The sequence below is a fragment of the Accipiter gentilis genome, chromosome 19 (genome assembly GCF_929443795.1).
Source record: "Accipiter gentilis chromosome 19, bAccGen1.1, whole genome shotgun sequence".
NCBI lineage: Eukaryota > Metazoa > Chordata > Aves > Accipitriformes > Accipitridae > Astur > Astur gentilis.
The window spans coordinates 24,668,359-24,687,687 of record NC_064898.1 but is presented as its reverse complement, the minus strand read 5'-3'; the positions used below and the strand labels follow the sequence as shown (position 1 = coordinate 24,687,687).

The window sequence follows — 19,329 nt, the reverse complement described above, 5'->3', positions numbered from 1 at the left end:
GCGGAGTTTTCTGATCATCCTTCCTTAATTCTAACAATGAAGATTCAAGGATGTTCACTACCAGCACACACTCATAGAGGTTCCTGCTACCTACCCATAATCCCAAAGCTTCCTCAGTGTTCAGGCACTCAGACCAATTCTCATTTCAGCATCCAGCCCAGGTTACCTGCCCACACTCTCTCTGCTATTGTAAATCCAAGGCCAGAGAGTATAAAATGGTATTTTAAATTCCATAGCTAGCACACTACAATTTCACCTCTCACCTTTACAGTAACAGCTCTGTTTGCTATAAAACTCAGTTACAAACAGGGCAGTCAGTTTTGGAAACAGCTATTTCACAGCCCACAAGAAATATCAGTGTTGGTCACTGAGCATATCCAGGAGGAATACATGGGGCTGCACTTTGCAAACCAGTTTTGCCCTGTCCACTTTATGGCATTTACACCCTGCCTCATGTAAGTGCTGCCTCCTTCTTTATTGAAGCTCACATTCATACACCGACTGTGGCAGAACCTGCACTAACTCCCACTTTCCTGTTCTTACACTCCTTGCAGAGTGATGCGGTGAAATCAAGTATGCTGGAAAGGAGATCCCGGAAATCAATCCAGAACAGAGCAAGACCCTGTGGCTTAAGTAAACCCTCTCCTTTGCAAGTATGAGGTTGCTCCTTCCACTCTTTCTTTCCAGTTGTCTCCTTTGAGCTTGAGTTTTCCTCCATTCCTGGTTATTCTTGTACTGCTAGTATTTGCAGGTGCCGATTCACAGCCTCCCAAGACATGCACGTTTGGCTGCTTTTATTTTTAAGAAAAGTCACTTCAGGCTGGAAATAACCATTGTTTTTCTGTGAACACTCTTCAATGTATATCTAGTTTTATCTGAAGAGCTTAAATATTCTACTTTAACAAAAGCCTCAAAGTTTTATCCGTCTCTGTTGCTCTATTAAAATATTGTAAAACAGACATACAAATTTGTGGCCTGCCATTGTGCTAGGTCCCTTTTACCTTCAAAAATAGAAGTTAGATTTGAGCCTAATATACATTCTTTAAACTTCTAACACGATTTGAATTTACATTGCCATAGGTGAAACTTCCCCCTGAGGGTTTCAATCCTTAATAAAATTAAAAATCTGCAAAAAAACCATAATGCTTTCATTCTGACAAAGCAGAACTGCGATATCTTAAATAGAAGTAGTCAAATCCCAAATCACAACTTTTTGAAATGGACTCTCAAAAAGCAGCCCTGAGCAAATCAGCCCACAAGTCTGTCATTTTTATGTCTTACATTATTAGCAGGCAGCTTCTATCTTAGTTCTGAGATGATGTGCTGTCTCCAGGCCCTGCTCTGCTGGCTCCTAACCTTCTCTCCCCCACAGAGCATCTGTATTCTGGATATTTCCTTAGAGACTCATTAACTGCTCCTTCCTCAAAGGCTAAGATTATTGGCATTTTTCTCAGACTACATTTCTAAGTGTTCAAAAGACCTGTCAGGACAGAGAAATAAATAAATACAGAAAAATATCAATTCATCATTGCCAAGACATCGCAGGTAAAGAGAAGATGTAAGTTTTGGCTCATGTCTTTAAACATTGTTTTCCATCTTGCATGCCTGTTTATAATCTACATATCTTTTCACACTCTTAACATCAGTGTCCTCAGAAGGAGAGGGTGAATTAGAATATTGGTATCTCTAATTTATGAGGCAATTAGACCAATAACAACAAACCGGAGCTGAATGTATGCTCAGAATTATCTAGTTAGAATTCTATTTTAATTAAAAATCAGTCAAATAATCCTATTATCCCAAGGATGGCTTTAGGCATGGTTCCAATCCAGCACATCTTTTTTTAATCTTTTAGTTCCGCGCCCAGAAAGTGATTGAAAAAACACTCTAAACTACCAGAATGGTCCTTTCTGTACAAGTTCCTCTCCCAGTTGGAGAGCCCAGGAAGACAGAGAAATAAATGTTCCAGTGTCAGTCAGTCATTTCCTAAGCAAGCCGCTTAAAAAAAGAAACAAAAAGAAAAACAGTAAAATAAGAGCAGCATACAATTCAGGCCAACAAATACAATTTTCCTGTTCTTCACCCCATTACCTGCAAACATCACCTCAAAGAGTGCCTGTATTTCCTCATATTTCCACCCTTTGCCTCCTTTCTCAAAAAGTAATATGCACCTTTCCTACAGCTGCACAGTTTATATGCTTTTATTTTTTTTTTTAAAAAAAAAAAAAGAGAGAGAAAAGAAGTATTTCAGAAATCATCTTTCATTTCTGGATTTGCTTTCACATGCTCAGTGGGGCCCTGCTGCATAACAAGCATTTTATCCATAGGAGACAGCAACAGCACAAGCCAGTACAGCTGCCAGGGCCAGCTACCTGCATGTATCACTGAACTGGGGTCCAAGGGAAGACGGCAGGAGGACAGAAGGAGCAGGACAGAGGCAGAGTATGTAATACAGTAGAGACTGTGCATGTATAAACGTATGTATATACACACATATACACACACGTGTATGTGTGCATATGTGTATATAACTTGCACCACACAAGTAACTCACTTATTTTGTTTACTCCTGGACAGTGAGTATACATCATATGACTATTTATAAAACATAATTATCCTCAAGTGATATAAAGTACAAAAAAAAAAAAGCTGTAAAAAGTTATAAAGAACAATAGACAGCTCTGAATTCATATAACTTGGTATTAGGCATTGCCTAGTTACTTCTGTAAGTATGCATACACCGGATCTTGTTTCTACTACCTGGAATCCATATTAATTTAAAGGAATAAATAAAACAACTCCCCAGAGGCATATAAACAAGGTTATTGCCCAAATCCATGTTGACATCATGCATACAGGTTATTCAGCCACTACCACTCACTATATGGAAATACACTTAGGAATTAAATGAGAAAAGAAAACGAAGACACTTCTTGAGCCCATTTCCTCTTCCAAGACACTTGTGGGAGGAAGGACTGGGCAGCTCAGGAAAGGTTAACCTCACAATTTCCCTTCAGGCTTGCATGGAAGAAAGAAGAGATTCAAGGTCTTCCAACTCCAGAAACAGAAATCCTCCTCTGCAGAAGTTTTATTGTACCAGCTCAACACACAGAAGACAGTGCTGGGTCCCCAGCCATCTCCTTCACCACTCCTTATCCTGCTGAGCCCTCAAGTCTGCCAAACTCAAAGTCCAAATGCCTCTGGCTCACTGGGAGGTAGAAAAGATGCCAACAGACAAAACTAATAAAGTTCCTGAACCACTTAGACTATCTTCATGTTATTTATTTTTAGCATTTGAGTGTAGAAGTCCAAGGAACTGGTGGGTAGAAATAGGTTTTGCTCATCCTGGTATTTAGCAGTAAGACTAAACTTCAGCTGTGAAGCCCTCTTGCCTCCTCCACTGCCTGCATCCCTCAAATACTGTTGGGAAATCAGGTAGGATGGTTTCAGTGTGTGTCAGCAGTGCATGTGCTTATGACAAAGTGGGAAGATTTTCCTTATTACAGGCTTTCCACAGCCTTAAACTTTGAGAAAGTTTGCCTGAAGAGACAAAAGCTCACTCCTTGCTGCTAGGACAGGGGGTAGACCCAGAGCAGTCTCCATGAATATGTAAAACTGGTGGCTGAGTGTTTCTTTTCCCCTCCCCACCCCCAAAAGAACCACAGTTACAACAACTTTTAGACCTTTACATTCAAGGAGAAAATCACTACAAAGCAGCAAGGTCTTAGTTTAACCCAGCAAATTTTTGCAGTACACAATCAGAAAGCCAGAGCAACTTGGCTTCACACACATGCAGGATAAAGCACAGCCCCCCAACACTGAACTGTACCCACAGTCCTGCAGGATCAGGATCACTGCTGTGCTGCAGCTTGGTGGTCACTAGGGCCAAACCCCATCTCAGCCCCACACACAAACCCAGCACAGAATAATGTGGCATGAGGCCACAGGACCATATGGCAAGAGCACCTCTGAAGACTGACTCATGCAGCCATGCGAGTACGAAGCTGATGGAAGAGGTAATACTTGGTTTGAATCTTTTCTATACCATTAGTATTTGTGCTAATTGATAGCCAACAGCAGCAGTCACTTTGATGGGAGGGCTGAACAAAAGTGACACAGCTGTCAACTGCATTCAAAGAACCAAATCCTTAAGAGTTCATCGTTTTGGGGCCAGAACACAATCCATCCAGCAAGATACACGGGCTTGCAGCTTTTCTAGGGCAGAATGCTTCAGAGAGTAAGTACAGCTGACACAGACATTAAAAAACTAAGTGCGTTTGCCCGTTTCTCAGGGGGATTTAAACAGCAGGTGAGTGGGGCTGGTCTGTGGGACATGACCCTTTTTTATTTCAGCTATTTAGATGCAAATTGTTCCCCCTGCCTCCCTCCCCCTCTCAACACCATCTGTTAGCCCAGAGGTTTCAACTGTGCCTAGGGTGTAGGTTTTGGGGGAGGGGGATATAGAAAAAGCATTGAGAAAATTTCAGTTGATGCCCCTATCTCCTCTGGGGCACAGTTTAGGGGAGGGAAAAAAAAAAAAAAAAAAAATCACTTTGCAATACTATTTAATTACAATGGGATTTTTCTCTCATTCTGCTGCACTTTTCCTATCAACCCCATGGATTTCCTACCCTAGAAAGCATTCCTTGTCCAGCTTTTGGCCAACAAGCAACAGTATATAGTGACACTTATAGCAGGTTGCTATGGTGTTAGCACTGGGCATGAGCTGGTATTGCAGGAAGTGTCAGAGATTCAAGGAATTAAAGTCTTAAATAATAATGATGAAGTCCTTCACTACAAGGCGCAGTATTTAATGTTCTCTAAGTGCTAGGGAAGCTACCTCATCTCTGCCCAATTTTCCCCAGTGAACAGCAATGTACTTCCAAGAACTGTTGAGAGATTTGATTCATTAAACACTTCATCCAGGGCTCTGGATTCTTCATAAAGGAAAGATTATCGGTGACGGCACAGAGTACACTTTCAGGAAGCTTTAAGATGATACAATATTGCAAGGGGTGGCTGACAGACCAGATGGGTGTGCCACCACTCAGAGTGATATGGACAGGCTAGAGAAATGGGCCAACACCAACCTCATGAAGTTCAACAAAGGAAAATGCAAAGCCCTGCTGCTCAGGAGGAATAACCTCAGGCACCAGCACAGACTAGGAGCCAACTGGCAGAAAAGCAGCTGTACAGAGAAAGACCTGGGAGTCCTGGTGGACATCAAGTTGACCATGAGCCTCCAAAGCGCCTCTGCAGCAAAGGTGGTCAACAGCATCTGGGCTGCCTTAGGAAAGACTCTGCCAGCAGGTCCTTCCTCTCTGCTCAGGGCTGGTGAGACAACTGGAGAGCTGGGTCAAGTACTTGCCTCCCCAGTACAAGAGAGACATGGACATACTGTAGAGTCCAGCAAAGGTCCACAAAGATGATTAAGGGACTGGAGCATCTGACATACAAGAAGAGGCTGAGAGAGCTGGGACTGTTCAGTCTGCAGAAGGAAAAGCTCAGGGGGATCTTATCAATGTGCGTAAATACCTGATGAAGGTGTAAAGAAGATGGAACCAGGCTCCTTTTGGTGGTATCCAGCAACAGGACAAGAGGCAACAGGCACAAACTGAAATACAGAAAATTCCATTTAAATGTAAGAAGAGGAGGGAAAGACAAAACACAAAACAAGCAAACAACAACAACAAAAAACAAAAACAAACCCTTTTTTTCCTCAGGGGGCAGAACCAAACCACAGAACAGGTTGCCCAGAAAAATCATGGAGTTTCCATCCTTGGAAACCCCACACTGGACATGCCCCTAAGCAAACTGTTCCAGCTGCCACCACTTTAAGTCAAGAGTTGGACTAGACTATCCACAGAAGTTCCTGCCAACCTCACCAATTCTGCAGTTACAAGCCACAAAAAGTGGCAGGGAGGCTATAAAGGAGAGATACACCACATCATTCAAGCTACTTATCTGAAGGAAGTGGTTTTAGTCAACAGCATCAAAGGCCCCAGTTTAGCGATGAAGACAAATTAAAAGAGGTGATAAGTGACAACCTTGAGCAGAAAATCAGTAGAAGAGTTGGGATGAGTACTATAACACCCTCATTTTGAGTTTAACGCATGAAGTAGTCCTGGTTCTTGGGAGATCCAAGCTCTTGTTCCAGTTTTCACACAGACCTCATTTGTGGTCTTGGAGGCACCAAGAAGCAGGGGGGGCGGGGGGGAAGTATGAGTACTTCTTGTTTGCTCTGCCCTCCTCCTCTCAATCACCTCTTTAAAGGAAAGGCAATTCAGGTAGTTACAGAGCACACAACATGAAAAAAATCCCTTCCAGGTGCTTCTGCAACTTTAGTTACCACAAGAAAAGCATTCTCAGTTAAAAAAACAAGAAAAAGAGATCTGTGTATGCAATCTGGATAGAAAACTCAACAGCAGAGGGTAAAGGAGGGCATGGAGGGATGGGAAAACCTTTCCTCCCCCTTGAAGCCCAGATAATAGGACAGAAGAGCCCTCCCGAGCTTGAAGTATGAATAGGCAAAGACCACCTAGTGGGAAGTGGGGAAGGAAAAAAATACAGCGTGGGCTTCAGAGCCACAACTGCAGCTCAAGTTCTTAGGCTGCCCTTGCACTACATTCAACCACCTGATGGGTGACACCAAGACGGGTTCAGGCAGACTTTAATGATGATGCTCCACTGAGGTGAAGGAAAGGAGCTCTTACTTCGGCTGGGAAGACTTCCTGCCAGACAAGGTTTGCACAGCAACATTTTTTTAAAGGGTTTAGGGCCTTATTCTTTTTTTACTGTTGGGATATTGTTTTGGGTTTGTGAGTGTTGCCAACATAAACACAACATTTTCCTCTTTCTTGCACAGACAGAAGAGGCCAGAACAACATATGATCTCAACTATTTGGCGACAGTCAGGAACCTCAGGTACTTACTTCTAAACTATTAACTTTTAAAATATATGCAATTCAGTATCTCTTACTGGAAAGCAATATTCTGACAACAGTTGCAGGCATGTCATAGAAACGTTTTCCTAAAAAAATAAAAATCAATTATCTGAACAATGTTTCAAGAAATTTGTGCTGATATTTTGAAAGAATTTAAAGTTTTCAGTTTAAAATAGAAGTGGTTATATTTTCTCCATTTATGAAAAGTAGAGTTTTCAGAACATCAGCATTTCCCCTACAGAATGAGAGTCTTTATGCACTGATCTAAATCACCAGCTAATTTCTGTTTCCAGATCTCTGGCATTTCACCAGCATTACTGAGAATCTAAAGAACAGTTACTGGAAATGTTTTCATTTAACCAACTTCTTGTTCATAAATCCAAGCAAATGTATAAATTTTAAGGGCTGCAATCCTGCAGTTTGATCCGTAATACAACATACAGGCACCAATTCTCAGTTTAAAAGACAGAAAGGTCATCTGTGATAGCTAAGGGGTACTTGGCCTTAATGCCAGCAAGCCACCCACTGAAAACAGTGGGAGTTTGGCCCAAATTAGGATTTCAGGATTTATCCCATAATGCCCTGTAACACTTCCCACACGGTACTACCTGACAGCTTCTGAAAATTGGCAAAAAGTGAAGGACAGGCCACAACATCGGAGATGAGGTTTCCAAGGGGATATTTTGTAACAAATTGCACATATTCTCACAATTCCACATTAACAGGACTTTTTAGCATGCTGATTTTAAAAGCACAGTGGCTAAAAACACATCTCCAAAAGCTACTCAGTGCCAAACAAACCAGACTTTTAAAAGCAAAAAACCCACAAAGCAGTTGCATCCAGGACTTCACTTGTGCAAAAATCCCCCACGTTTGGTTCCCTGCTGTTATTAATGATTAGATAAGTTACACACCAAAACCAGACAGATGTTCTTCTAGAATGTCTTTCCAGCACCACCTCCCAAATTGTTATCTTCTCCCACAGATACCTCCAGAACAAGCCTAGAATAACTAATGCCACCCCCAGCATGACCTGGGACAAGGTAGATGGGTTTACAGCCAGGAAGCGTCGAGGTCTGAGAGCCAATTGCTGCCCACAAAGTGCCTTTGCACCCAGATCTAACAGCATGGATACTCAGGAAACCAGTCTGCTACTGGTTGATGGTCTTTCCCATCCCTGTTCCACACTCTTATCTGGTCAATATTTACTTAGTTAAGTATATGCCAGAGTTGAACAGCTATAAGCCCTGTTCAACCCTATCTGACCCTTATCCTGTAGGGAGCCAAGCAACAGCCAGTTCACGTATTCCATGAGCCAACGGCTTCGTACAGTATTGCTGCTCTGAACGGGGGGCCTGGATCCTGCCCAGACTGAAGTCACCAATTTCACTCACAACAGCATAGGGTCTGCGGCATCCAATTCTTAACGAGATCCTTTATTTGGATCCCTGGAGGCAGTGGGGGCTTGCATATGACAGGATCAACACCTGTGGTGCAAGTGAGATCGTATCCCTGTAAATAATCAATGCAGCAACTGGGACACAATATGTAAGCAATTGGTGCAGCCTCTTTAGCTATCACAGCAGCTTCCTGAAACGACCAACAGAAAAAAACCCAAACAAAAAAAAAAGTTTAAAAGACAGCCAAGAGATGGGGGGGTCTTTCAGGGATTGAAACATAACTCATTTTGGAGCAAGAGTCGAGCTAAGCACACACGCTGCTGAAGAGACAAGACAGGTTCCAATTTAAAAGCTGCACTTAGTCATCAAATGACAAGACTTCCACAGATTAGTTACTTTGCTTGCATTTTACCCTGAAACTAGTCATTTTTAAGGTGATCCAAAAGCAGGAGAAGGAAAGAGGCCTGACTCAAATGAAAAAAAAAATAAAAAAGAGGGGGGGGAGGGGGCAGGGGGAGAAGCAGTCAAAAAAATCCCATAGTTGTCATGTTTATGACTTGGATTCTCTAGACAGAAAAATCTTTGGAGCAAGCAAAAGCCTGTCTGCCCTCCATTTCACAAACCCTTGATAACATAATCACAGTTTTAAAATACTGCCTTCTTGAATGATGCAAATTAAAAGGCATAAGTAATTCTCTGACATAGTATTGAAAACCACACACCAACATGAAATAGCAATTTATTGCATGCAAGTCCATTAAACTATTACTTACAGCGTAATAAACAGCAGCCACACAGATACCACTGTCACCACTGAGCAGAATACCTAGGAAATTCCTCAGCCCTGGCCCCTGGAGTTTGAGTGAGAGCTGGGTTTTGTCCTCCAGAACGACTGCAGTATCTTGGCTAACTCAGCAATTGTCCCGTAATTATCATGCATGCTTTATAGTCAATAAAACAAAAGGGACCCTTAACTTCAAGAGTAATTTTTAAGGCAAAAGCAGCAGAAAGCTTTTCAAAAGATAGCTGTGAAAGCACAAAGAGAGGAGATTGTGCATTTATTTTGGTCAGTAGGGCACTCATTGCGATAACTGTGACTGAGGTTGGTCATGGGATACCAGGGTTCATAGGCCACACCGAAAGCGGTTTAATTTTCACAGATGGAATGCAGTTGTCAACCACTCAGAAAGAGCCTCAAATGAGAAGGCAGGCTGGCAAGCCTAAACAAGACACCCAGCTGGCTCCACAGCCTAGACAAAAGCTTGGTTTTCTGAAGCTTTTTCTTTTCCCTTCCTCTTCCAGAGTTAAATTTGGGATAGTATCAGTTCCTCTCTCCCAAACGGAAAGCTCTCTGAGGGCAAACCAGGTTTTGAAGCTTTCTAACAAGTATGCAGACCACACCATCAGAGCTTGCTGCTTAACACGTATGTGTGACCGTTCAGGGCATTTGAAGGCTAGTCTTGGGATGAGAGCAGAGCTACAGTTGGATGTTCTCCAGGGGTATTTTAGGAGAACAGAATCAAATTGCCACACAAACATAATTGCCAAGTTTCAGTCTAACGTAACAGCAATTTGCTTGACCCGTTTTACTTCAGAGAACAGACTGGTGGAGTAGTATTTTGTTGTTAGTGATGTGTTGAAGCCCCCTAACACAGCATTCATATCCCTGGTAAGGGACAGGATTCCTTCTCTTTCAAGTTCTACTTTTGATAACCGAAAGCATTACAAATTCATCGTGCAGCCTGGAAAAAAGTTTTGGATAGACTGAGTTTAAGACAGTCAGTCAGAAAGATGCAAAGCAGTATTCTTAAATGACCTACTCCCTCCCAAAATCCACAAATTCAGAGCAGAGGATGTTTGGTCCTCTGCTTTCTCTTCCAGGAGTCCATTCAGAAAGCCAGCCTGCAAGACATTTGCTGGTCACTGCATTACCTGATGCTTTCAATTCTTGCAGCCCATGCAGAGCTGGATCATCTGGGAAAAAAGATTTCCCTGGCCCCAAACCCACAGTATTTAAGAGAGGTCAAATTCTAACCCCTTTTGAAAAGGCTGTCCAGAAAACGTGTGCAAGATCTGCACGTTTCTGTGCTCCCGTCACCAAACCACTGTCTGCCCAGCTCTTGCCCAGTGCAACTCTCCATTTCCAAGCCTTGCAGGCATCTCACAGCATCACAGAGAATATGCTCACATGATCTGAGTGCATCAATATGCATTCGGACCATCTGTTAAACCCACAAGGCATCCACTGTCAGAAGATCTGTAAAGAGTGGGGAGTCAGCGTTAAGCAGCAAGTATGATTTCCTCTTCACCATTTCTTTTAAAAGATATTTTAGTCCCAATTCCCACAGAATTGGAATGTCACTTAAAGAGGACTTTTTGCTCACAGCGCCACATGAGGTTTCAGGTTTCAGAGTAAAGCTGAACTATCAAAAAACCAAGTCGCTTATCCATCTTGTTTCCATTATAGAGCAGGGAACTCAATCAGGCTCTTCAAGCTGGAGGACAGTGCCTACTCCACCAGACACGGGTTCCTGAACGTAGGGTTAGAATCTGCCACTACTTGACAGACATGACTGAGGAATCAACCCCTACTCTTGATTTGTTCAAGGTGTTCATTCAAATCAAAGCAGCCACCTCTAGGAACAAAGACCGAAAGAATATTTTTGCTTGTAGTGTAAGAATCTGTTTTAGTAGTATTAAGTTTGTTAGACTAGCACGTGAACTGTGCCTCTTCAAGATTTCAGAGCAAAGGTATCAGTATTTTAATCTAGAAAGTGAGAAGATAAAAGAGATTTATTTGAAGAGACTACAGACCCCTGAACCAATTAAAAGAGCCATGTCATTCTATAACACTGTTCATGAGAATTGAGCTCAACCTTCAGAAGCCTGTCATCTGGATTATTATTTTTCTTACACATGAAAGGGCTGTATCTTAACACTGAGCTTCAAGCCTAAGAGCATTTTTGTCTGAAGATGATTGACCATAGCAAAAATCAAGCTAAGGAGTGTGAAAAGCGGCTTCAGATCTATTTAGCAGGTGTATGATTCTGAGCACCAGCTTGATAACTAGGCTGAACATCCACAGACACAGGAGGCACCAACCATAAAGTCAAAGGAGGGACAAGTCCCAGCCTACAGTCACATGGAGGCACCAAAAATCCATTTTTTTTTCCTTCACCTCTCTGAAGTTCTCTCCCCTCTTGATTGCCTGGAAGAAGGGCATTATTTCTGCTTTATTCCACTTTGCATGGGATTTCCTGTAAATAGAAATTCCCCCCTTCCCCTTACCTTTTGGCATGATCTTCATGCAGGAAGATAGACTTTAAAGAGAGCTTCAGTTCGTAAGAAGTGCAGCTTCCTATTCCACAAGTAAGACAAAGTGCTCCAAAGTCACACTCTCTATAGCAACCAAAATAAAGATTTTGCCAATTTCCTCAGAGCCCTGCAGAGTCTATGAAAATCATGTAGTTACCAAGTCACAAACACCACTGACCCCCATCAACCTCATAGGCTCAGAGTGGCTTCTGAAGATCAAGCCACACTTCTGTGGGTGACCTCCTAGCCTTGAGCAAGAATACGGTTGGCTCGAGCTGTGTCAATGCATAAGTGACAGGCTAGCGATAGCTTCACTTGAGCAGAATCTGTCCCACAGGACAACAGTTACTGCTTACAAATTCCAAGAGAACTCCACTAGTCATATTAGAGGAAAAGATTTTTGCAGAAATCCACTCATGCACACAAAGGTGAAGGAAATGGCACAAAGCTCTCAAACACTACTTTGCTTGCTCTTGCAGTAGTTACAGAAATCCACAGCAACACAGACTTCAGCATAAACATTAGCCACTCATGTACATACCCGGGGCTCCAGGCAGCTTGACATGCCTGCCCATGCTCCAAATATACCTCCGATAGCAGCGCAGGCTGAGCTATGAAGACAAGCACAGAGCCAGGTGACAGAGATTTCAATGTGATAGCACTATTTCAACAAGCTCGAGCACAGGCCCAGTTTCCTCTAAAAATGAAAGGCTTCAGTGAGACAATTCTTGCGATTAAAGCTACACAAAGCCTGGAGTCACTTGCTGGGTCACGATCCAGCTGATTCTAAGAATCTGTATGCAGGCTGCTTACCCAGAAATTAACCTACTGCCTTGGAAAGTGTTGCTTAATTTAGAAGAGTGATTACTTACAGCACCTGCTGCTAGCCTCACAGCCTTTGATATGCCAGCTTCTCCAAAATTAATGCTAAGTCTTCTAAAATTATTTACATAAGTAATTAAGGAAAGAACTAAAAAAAGAGTGCTAAATGTATAACATAACAATCAGCTGGGTTATCAGCAGCAATTGAAACTATAATTTCCAAAGCAAATAGCATGAGTTAAGGCAGTCTGAGCTGAAGTCACACAGTCGGTCCTTGCAGCAGACTCACATCCTAAGCCAGGCATAACAGAAAATACATTGCGCAGGCTACACACACCAAATTGCTTACATGCATGACACCACCACCTTGGGAGAAGCTCCACACAGGAGGAGAACCTTTGCAAAAGAGGTATCCTGGCTTTAAAGCCACATTATCCGTAGGCTTTAAATCTAAAGCCAAACCCACAGTAACCTTGTCATACAAGTGCGGTGCTTCTTGCAGTAATTGAGTGCTGAGGTCAGCAAGGAACAGAGGGAGGAGGAAAAGGGAAGAAAGGAGGACTGAGGAACAGGCTGAGTTCTCAAGGCCTTAGTCCTTCTCCAGAAGCTTCTGTTCACATCTACATTTGGGGACTCAAAATAAGTCCATGGGCTCTGATGGGATGCACCCACGAGTGCTGAGGTAGCTGGCAGATGTCACTGTGAGGCCAATATCAATGATTTTTGATCAATCATGGCGACTGGGAGAAGTGTTCATAGACTAGAGGAAAGCAAGTGTCACTCCTAATCTTCAAGAAGGGGGACCCACGAAAGTACAGGTGGGACTACAGGAACCTCATGAAGTTCAACCAGGAGAAATGTAAAGTCCTGCACCTGGGCAGGAACAACCCCAGGCACCTATACATGCTGGCAGTCACCCAGCTGGAAAGCAGCTTGGCAGAAAAGAACCTGGGGGTCCTGGTGGACACCAAATTGAATGTGAGCCAGCAATGGGTCCTTGCAGCCAGGAAGGCAAATGGTATCCTGGACAGCATTAGACAAAAGTATTGGTGACAGATCAAGAGAGGTGATCCTTCCCCTCTACTCAGCCCTGGTGAGGACACATCTGGAGTCCAGTGTTGGGCTCCTGTATACAAGAGAGACACAGACATACTGGAGAGAGTCCAGCAAAGGGCCACGAAGATGCTGAGGGGACTGGAGCATGTCTCCTGTGATGAAAGGTTGACAGAGCTGGGACTGTTCAGCCTAGAGAAGGCTCAGGGGATCTCATCAGTGTATATAAATACCTTTAAGGAGGATGCGAAGAGGACGGAGCCAGGCTCTTCTCAGTGGTGCCCAGTGCCAGGACCAGAGGCAATGGGCACAAGCTGAAACACGGGAGGGTCCTTCTGAACATCAGGAAACACTTTTTCACTGTGAGGGTGACCAAGCACTGACACAGGTTGCCCAGCGAGGTTGTGGAGTCTCCAACCCTGGAGATATTCAAAAGCCATCTGGACACAGTCCCAGGAAACTGACTGCGGGTGGCCCTACTTAAGCACAGAAGGTTGGACCAGATGACCTCTGGAGGTCTCTTCCAACCTCAACCAGTCTGTCATTCTGTGAAGACACATACCTAAAGGTATACAGGCATCAAGAATAGCCCTTCCAATAGTTTCAAGACGCAGTGCAACTTTTACCTTACTTCTAACTACTGAACGCACGTTTGTATTCTGTTTGAAAAACAGTGACATTTCAGTAATGGTAACTGAGATGTTGGATGCTTCCTTCCAGGGGAAGGAAGAGTTCAGAATTAGACATGGAACCCTTTACCACATAGGTCTGTCTCAGAGAAGAGTCGGCCTCCTCACTCATGTGCACAGAAGTTGGATGCAATTAAAATTTGGGAGCTTATTTCTGTTCCTAATCAAGACAGAGGTTATTTGCAAAAGTTCAGCTGGGATCTTAAAAACCTCCTTTATGCATTGAGAAGGACTTTTTCAGCAGCTTGAAAACATTTAACTGACTATGCCTGCTTCCTCCCCTGACCCATATATATCAAACTGTAAAAGCCGCAAGCGGCCTATACAAAAAGGTTTGCCTTTTAGGAGGTGGAACAAAGAACATAACATTCCTGTCTGAGTGCAATAAAAACAGTTTGAACAAGGTTTCAAAAGGTCGCAGTCATTACAACCTCCCAGAACTAGAGGCACCCAGTTGCAATTCAGGCTACGCAGCTCATCTCTTTCAAGCCCAAAAGCTTGGCTAAGTTTGCAGGTCTTTCGGGGACACTAAGCAAAGTACCGGAGTGCCTCAGCTCCAGACTCTGGCTGTATCTGAAGCCAAAGAAAACATAGTAAAACTCGAAGTACTGAAGTTTAGGAGATCTGTGCAGGCAAAATCTCACTTCACCCATCACTTTACAGCTGTGCAGCAGTCCAGAAAGCATCACACTTCATATTATTCCTTAGGATGCTCTTATTTCTTTGCTTATGGCTTAGGTATTCAAGCATCTTCTAGCCTGTGCAGCTTTCAAAAAGAACCAACTATCTGCTGTTTCTCTGCACAATTAATTAACAAAGGCTTGGAATAAAGAAATACCCTGAAATTGTTTTGGAAGGGAAAATGAGCAGGAGTTTCTGCAGAAAAGGATAATAGTCCTTCTCCTGCCCTCCTCCTTGGCCAATTCTTTCGGCCTACACCAGAGGCTCATAAAATTTCAGGATCTTTTCCTAAATTTCAAGTAATGCACAGAAAACCATCCCTCCATAAGACACTACTCAGTGATAAAATGTTACTAATGTGGGTGAAGGAACAAATTCTGCTGTGTAATACAGAATAACTGAAAGTGCACAATAGCTCTGCTACCTATGTATAAACTGAGGACACAGTTTAAGTGAGTTGAGAAAGGTCACACAAGTTTACAGCACAGGAGAAACACCATGTGGGTTTCCAGAGTTCAGTCCTGCTCTGGTTCTGGGTTTTCCATTTCCACCTTCCAGCCCCCTGCTAGTTTTGCAAGGAACTCCAGAGGACAGAGCGGGAATCTGCCAGCTGAGGCAGGCTGCCAGGCAGAAGCTGCTGGGTCTGGTACCACACTCAGAATGGAAACAGCATAGAGAGCAGAGTGGAAAGCTGACAGTTCTCTGCCATCCTTACCCATCTCCTGTGCAACTTCACCCATCGGGGACATTGGCACTGCTTGCTATCTTTTTTCCTTTTCTCCTGGAACCTGTTCCTGGTTCAAACTATCAGGTGATTACAACACATTACCTTACTCCCTATAGGGCACAAGTGGCACAAAGCAGAGATTTGGACCACTGCTCCTGGCAAAGCTTACAGATTTCTTGTTCTGAGCACAGATACCAGGGATAAGATTTTCATTTCAGGCCTCTGCCTCAGAAAACCATTTCACCATCAGGAATTTCTCTACAGCTGCTGCGCTCTCAGGTGCTTAAATCCCTTGGCACGTCCTCTCAGATTTACACAAGTGACACTGACCTTGTTTCCCACTTCCCTGATCCGACGCCAGGCTGTATCTCTGTTGCCCTCCACTTGAAGCGCATGCTCCAACCTACCAACTCACCCCACAAGAAAGCACATGTCCAAGCTGTGACCTGACCATCAGATTACTTTCTGTCTAAAGTGTGCTCATTTACACTGCTCTGCTGAACAGCTGAAAAACATCTATCTATTCCAATTGGCTTATCTTTGCCCTACCTTCTTGCTGATCTGCTCCTTCAAAGGGTTTCCTCCTTTCATCAGAGACTGATGGCAGAAGCCCACCAGCTATGTACAACTGCAAAGCCACAGCATCACCAGTTACTTCCCATCAATTAAGTCCTAAACATGTTTCAGATTGATGGCATGAACTGCTACTTCAATAAAACATTAAGAGTTGAGCATCAAAACCTTCCTTTGATTCATGTAAGGTGACTATTTATTTTGACAAAAGAACCCAAATTTCTAGACACTCTCTAGAGACAGCTTTCAGGGCAGAGAACAGAGGTATAACAAAAGCAACATGGACCTCACTCAGTGGCATCAGTGTTTGAGCTTGGCTCAACACAGTAAAAAGGAAAGGTATCTGCCCTTTATATCACTGGATGGAATAAACAGACATGCCGAACCTCTCCAGGGTTTTAGCTTCAGAAAAAATAATTGCCAGCCACCACCAGGTTCAGCAGGGCAGCATGAGGTCACAACTGTGCAGTCTATCAACAGTTTAGCTTCTTCAACGCTACACTGAGATTTTTGTAACAGGGTAGTAAAACTACCTCCAGTACGCAAGACTGTCTGAAAGGGATGCTCACTTCAGCCATTGTAAACAAGCAGCAGATGCTAACGACATGCCAGGTTTGACTCATAAAATTCATTAGCATCTTTACAGAGTTTGTGGTTTGTTTCTCATATTCCTCTGTGCACAGTGAAAGAGATTCTCTTTTATTTACATGCCCTGATTCCAGTACTGCAACAATTGAGTTTTAACACCTTTACCACTTCTTTGTTTTTAAGAGAAAACAAAAACAAACAAAAGAACATGCACACACCCTGGATTTTCCCTCCTTAATGATAGAGAAACAGTTTACTCACCTGCTCCCTGTCCCTTTCAGGTTTTACAACTAAAATCAAGTTTTAGTTGACAGCATTTAAAAAACAAAACTAAGAAATACACAAACACCTCTAAAAGGTTCTTTAGTGACTTCCAGCGCAATTTGTTTCTATTCTCAGAGACTTAGAAAACCACTTGACCCAATCCTGCTAGCACCACTATTAAATCTGAAGCAACTCAACTGGCTGGTGGGGACCACACTTCAATCGCAACAGGCACTCCTGTTCCAAGGAGATGAGTGAACAGAGTGCTGCAATATAATACCCTGGTACCGGTCATAGTGGTAGAAGTCATCTGAGCTAGCATCAAGCCATGGCTGAAAGGGCTTGGAAGCAGATTCACATCCCATTTGGCTATTCCCACTACAGAGACAACAGCCTCAGGCAGAGCTGCAACCACCACTCCTATATCTGCCCAGAACCACAAATTAGGGGCCCAAAATAAAGCTGAGGAGCCAGTCCCTTTGCATCAGTTCAATACCTCTGGCTGTCAGCCAGCCTGGAGCAAGTCCCACAGGTAGAAAGAACCTTAGAGAGATCAGAATCAGGCCTCCCATCGGTGAGACAACCAATATCGCTGGCCTCTTCATTAGTCCCTCAGGGCTGTTTTCACTCTCTCATGAGAATCTGGGATATAGTTATGTAAAACAGATTCCTCGCCCCTAATTAAAATAAAGTTCACATGCACACCCTGCTGAAGGCAGCATTTACAAAAAAAAAAAAAAAAAAATCACTTCTATGAGGGATAAGTCACTTATAATTTAAAAAAAAATAAATCTCAGCATGCACACAAGGGAGTGTCAAATGCTTGCCAGCCACCTGGATAATCACTTCCTACAAAAAGCTGCAGAAGAGAACCCTGGGGAAAAGAAGGGTCACGCAGACTCTCTTGCAAAGGCAATGCAGGTGGGATTTGTCCTGCATGGGTGAGAGCTGCAAAACCTGTCACCAAATTCCACCTACTCTGAGGTCACAAGCACCAATTGTTCTCTACTGCACTAGTATGCTCTTTCATCTATTTTAAAATTGAAGCTCATCTTGTTTTATCAAAAGTTCCCTGGTTGTAATAGCACGGGTGCTGATAGATGTTTCGTATTTAACTCTACCTGCTGACTTCATCATTTAAACCTCACCCATGTTCCTCCCCTCCTTCCCAAAAGGAAGAGTCCCAGCCATTTTAGCATCTCCTTGGAAGGCAGCCCATATCTTTGGCCCTTTTAGCTGCCTTTCTGCAATGCCACTGTGTCCTTCTGGAGGTGTGGAGACCAGAACTGCACATCACATACAAGATGCAGGTGCATCAAGCATTTATACTGAAGCAAAATGATACCCTTTATCCCTTTCCTGTTGAGGATGGTGGCTTTTTTGGTTGCTGCTGCCCAGTGACATTTCCCTCTACTTCCTGAAAAGTAAAATCATTCCCAATTTTTTACATCCTATTATTCATGTGGCTTTAAAACTATAATAACCTTTCCTCCAACCTTGTAGCAGTTTAAGCTCTTGACAAGTTTTCTGAAAGTCTAAATATATTACATCCACTTTAACACTTTCTGACTGATACCCCACAGAACTTCATGGCATACAGTAGCAGGATTTTCATTTTTCAGAAGCCACATTGACTCTTCCCCAGCAGTTAACATTTATCTGTGTATTCAGAGATCCTTATTACAGACCTTTCCATTCCTGGTAGCATGACTTTCTGGTGTGCTGATCCCAGGAACCCCTCTAGAGCCCTTTTTATAGTTGGGAATTACATTGACAGCTCCCCAGTCCTCTGGCACAGCGTCCATCTGTAGTGATAAATTGTACAGCTTGGCCAGCAGTTCCGCAGTTTCACATTCAAGTTCCTCGGGACTCTTGGTTGAACACCATCCAGCTCTGGTGACTTATTAACATCTAAGTTATCTATTTGGCCTAATTTTTCCTTTTGTATTTATCTCAAATTATTTTCTCCAATCTATTGACTACAAAAAATGCACTTTGTGTGGGAATGTCCCCAATACCTTCAGCAGTTGAGACTTGATATTCTTTATTATCACTTTATCAGCTCCCAAGTAACCTTTTTATACCTTTGTCATCAAGCACTCTGCAAGGTAGTCTAATCCTAATGGATTATATCCTAATGTGTACAATATTCATGTCCTAATGGATATAAAAAGCAAAGTCCTAACATCTCAGAAGAGCACTCCCAAGACAGACTGTTTTGCCTACCTGCTGTCCCTGCTCTCCCCCCTCATACCAACATGTGCCCTGGCACG

General features: G+C 43.1%; 1 protein-coding gene across 4 annotated transcripts in view; it reads right to left on the bottom strand.

Moving 5' to 3' along the window:
• The window catches only part of PAK1 (p21 (RAC1) activated kinase 1), a 72,515-nt gene that overhangs the window by 40,365 nt on the left and 12,821 nt on the right, over positions 1-19,329 (bottom strand). For all 4 annotated transcript variants that reach the window (XM_049823246.1, XM_049823242.1, XM_049823243.1 and 1 more), the window contains exon 2: positions 5,536-5,614. The gene's annotated coding sequence lies outside the window, so the exon portion shown is untranslated. The remainder of the gene's footprint in view (positions 1-5,535; positions 5,615-19,329) is intronic.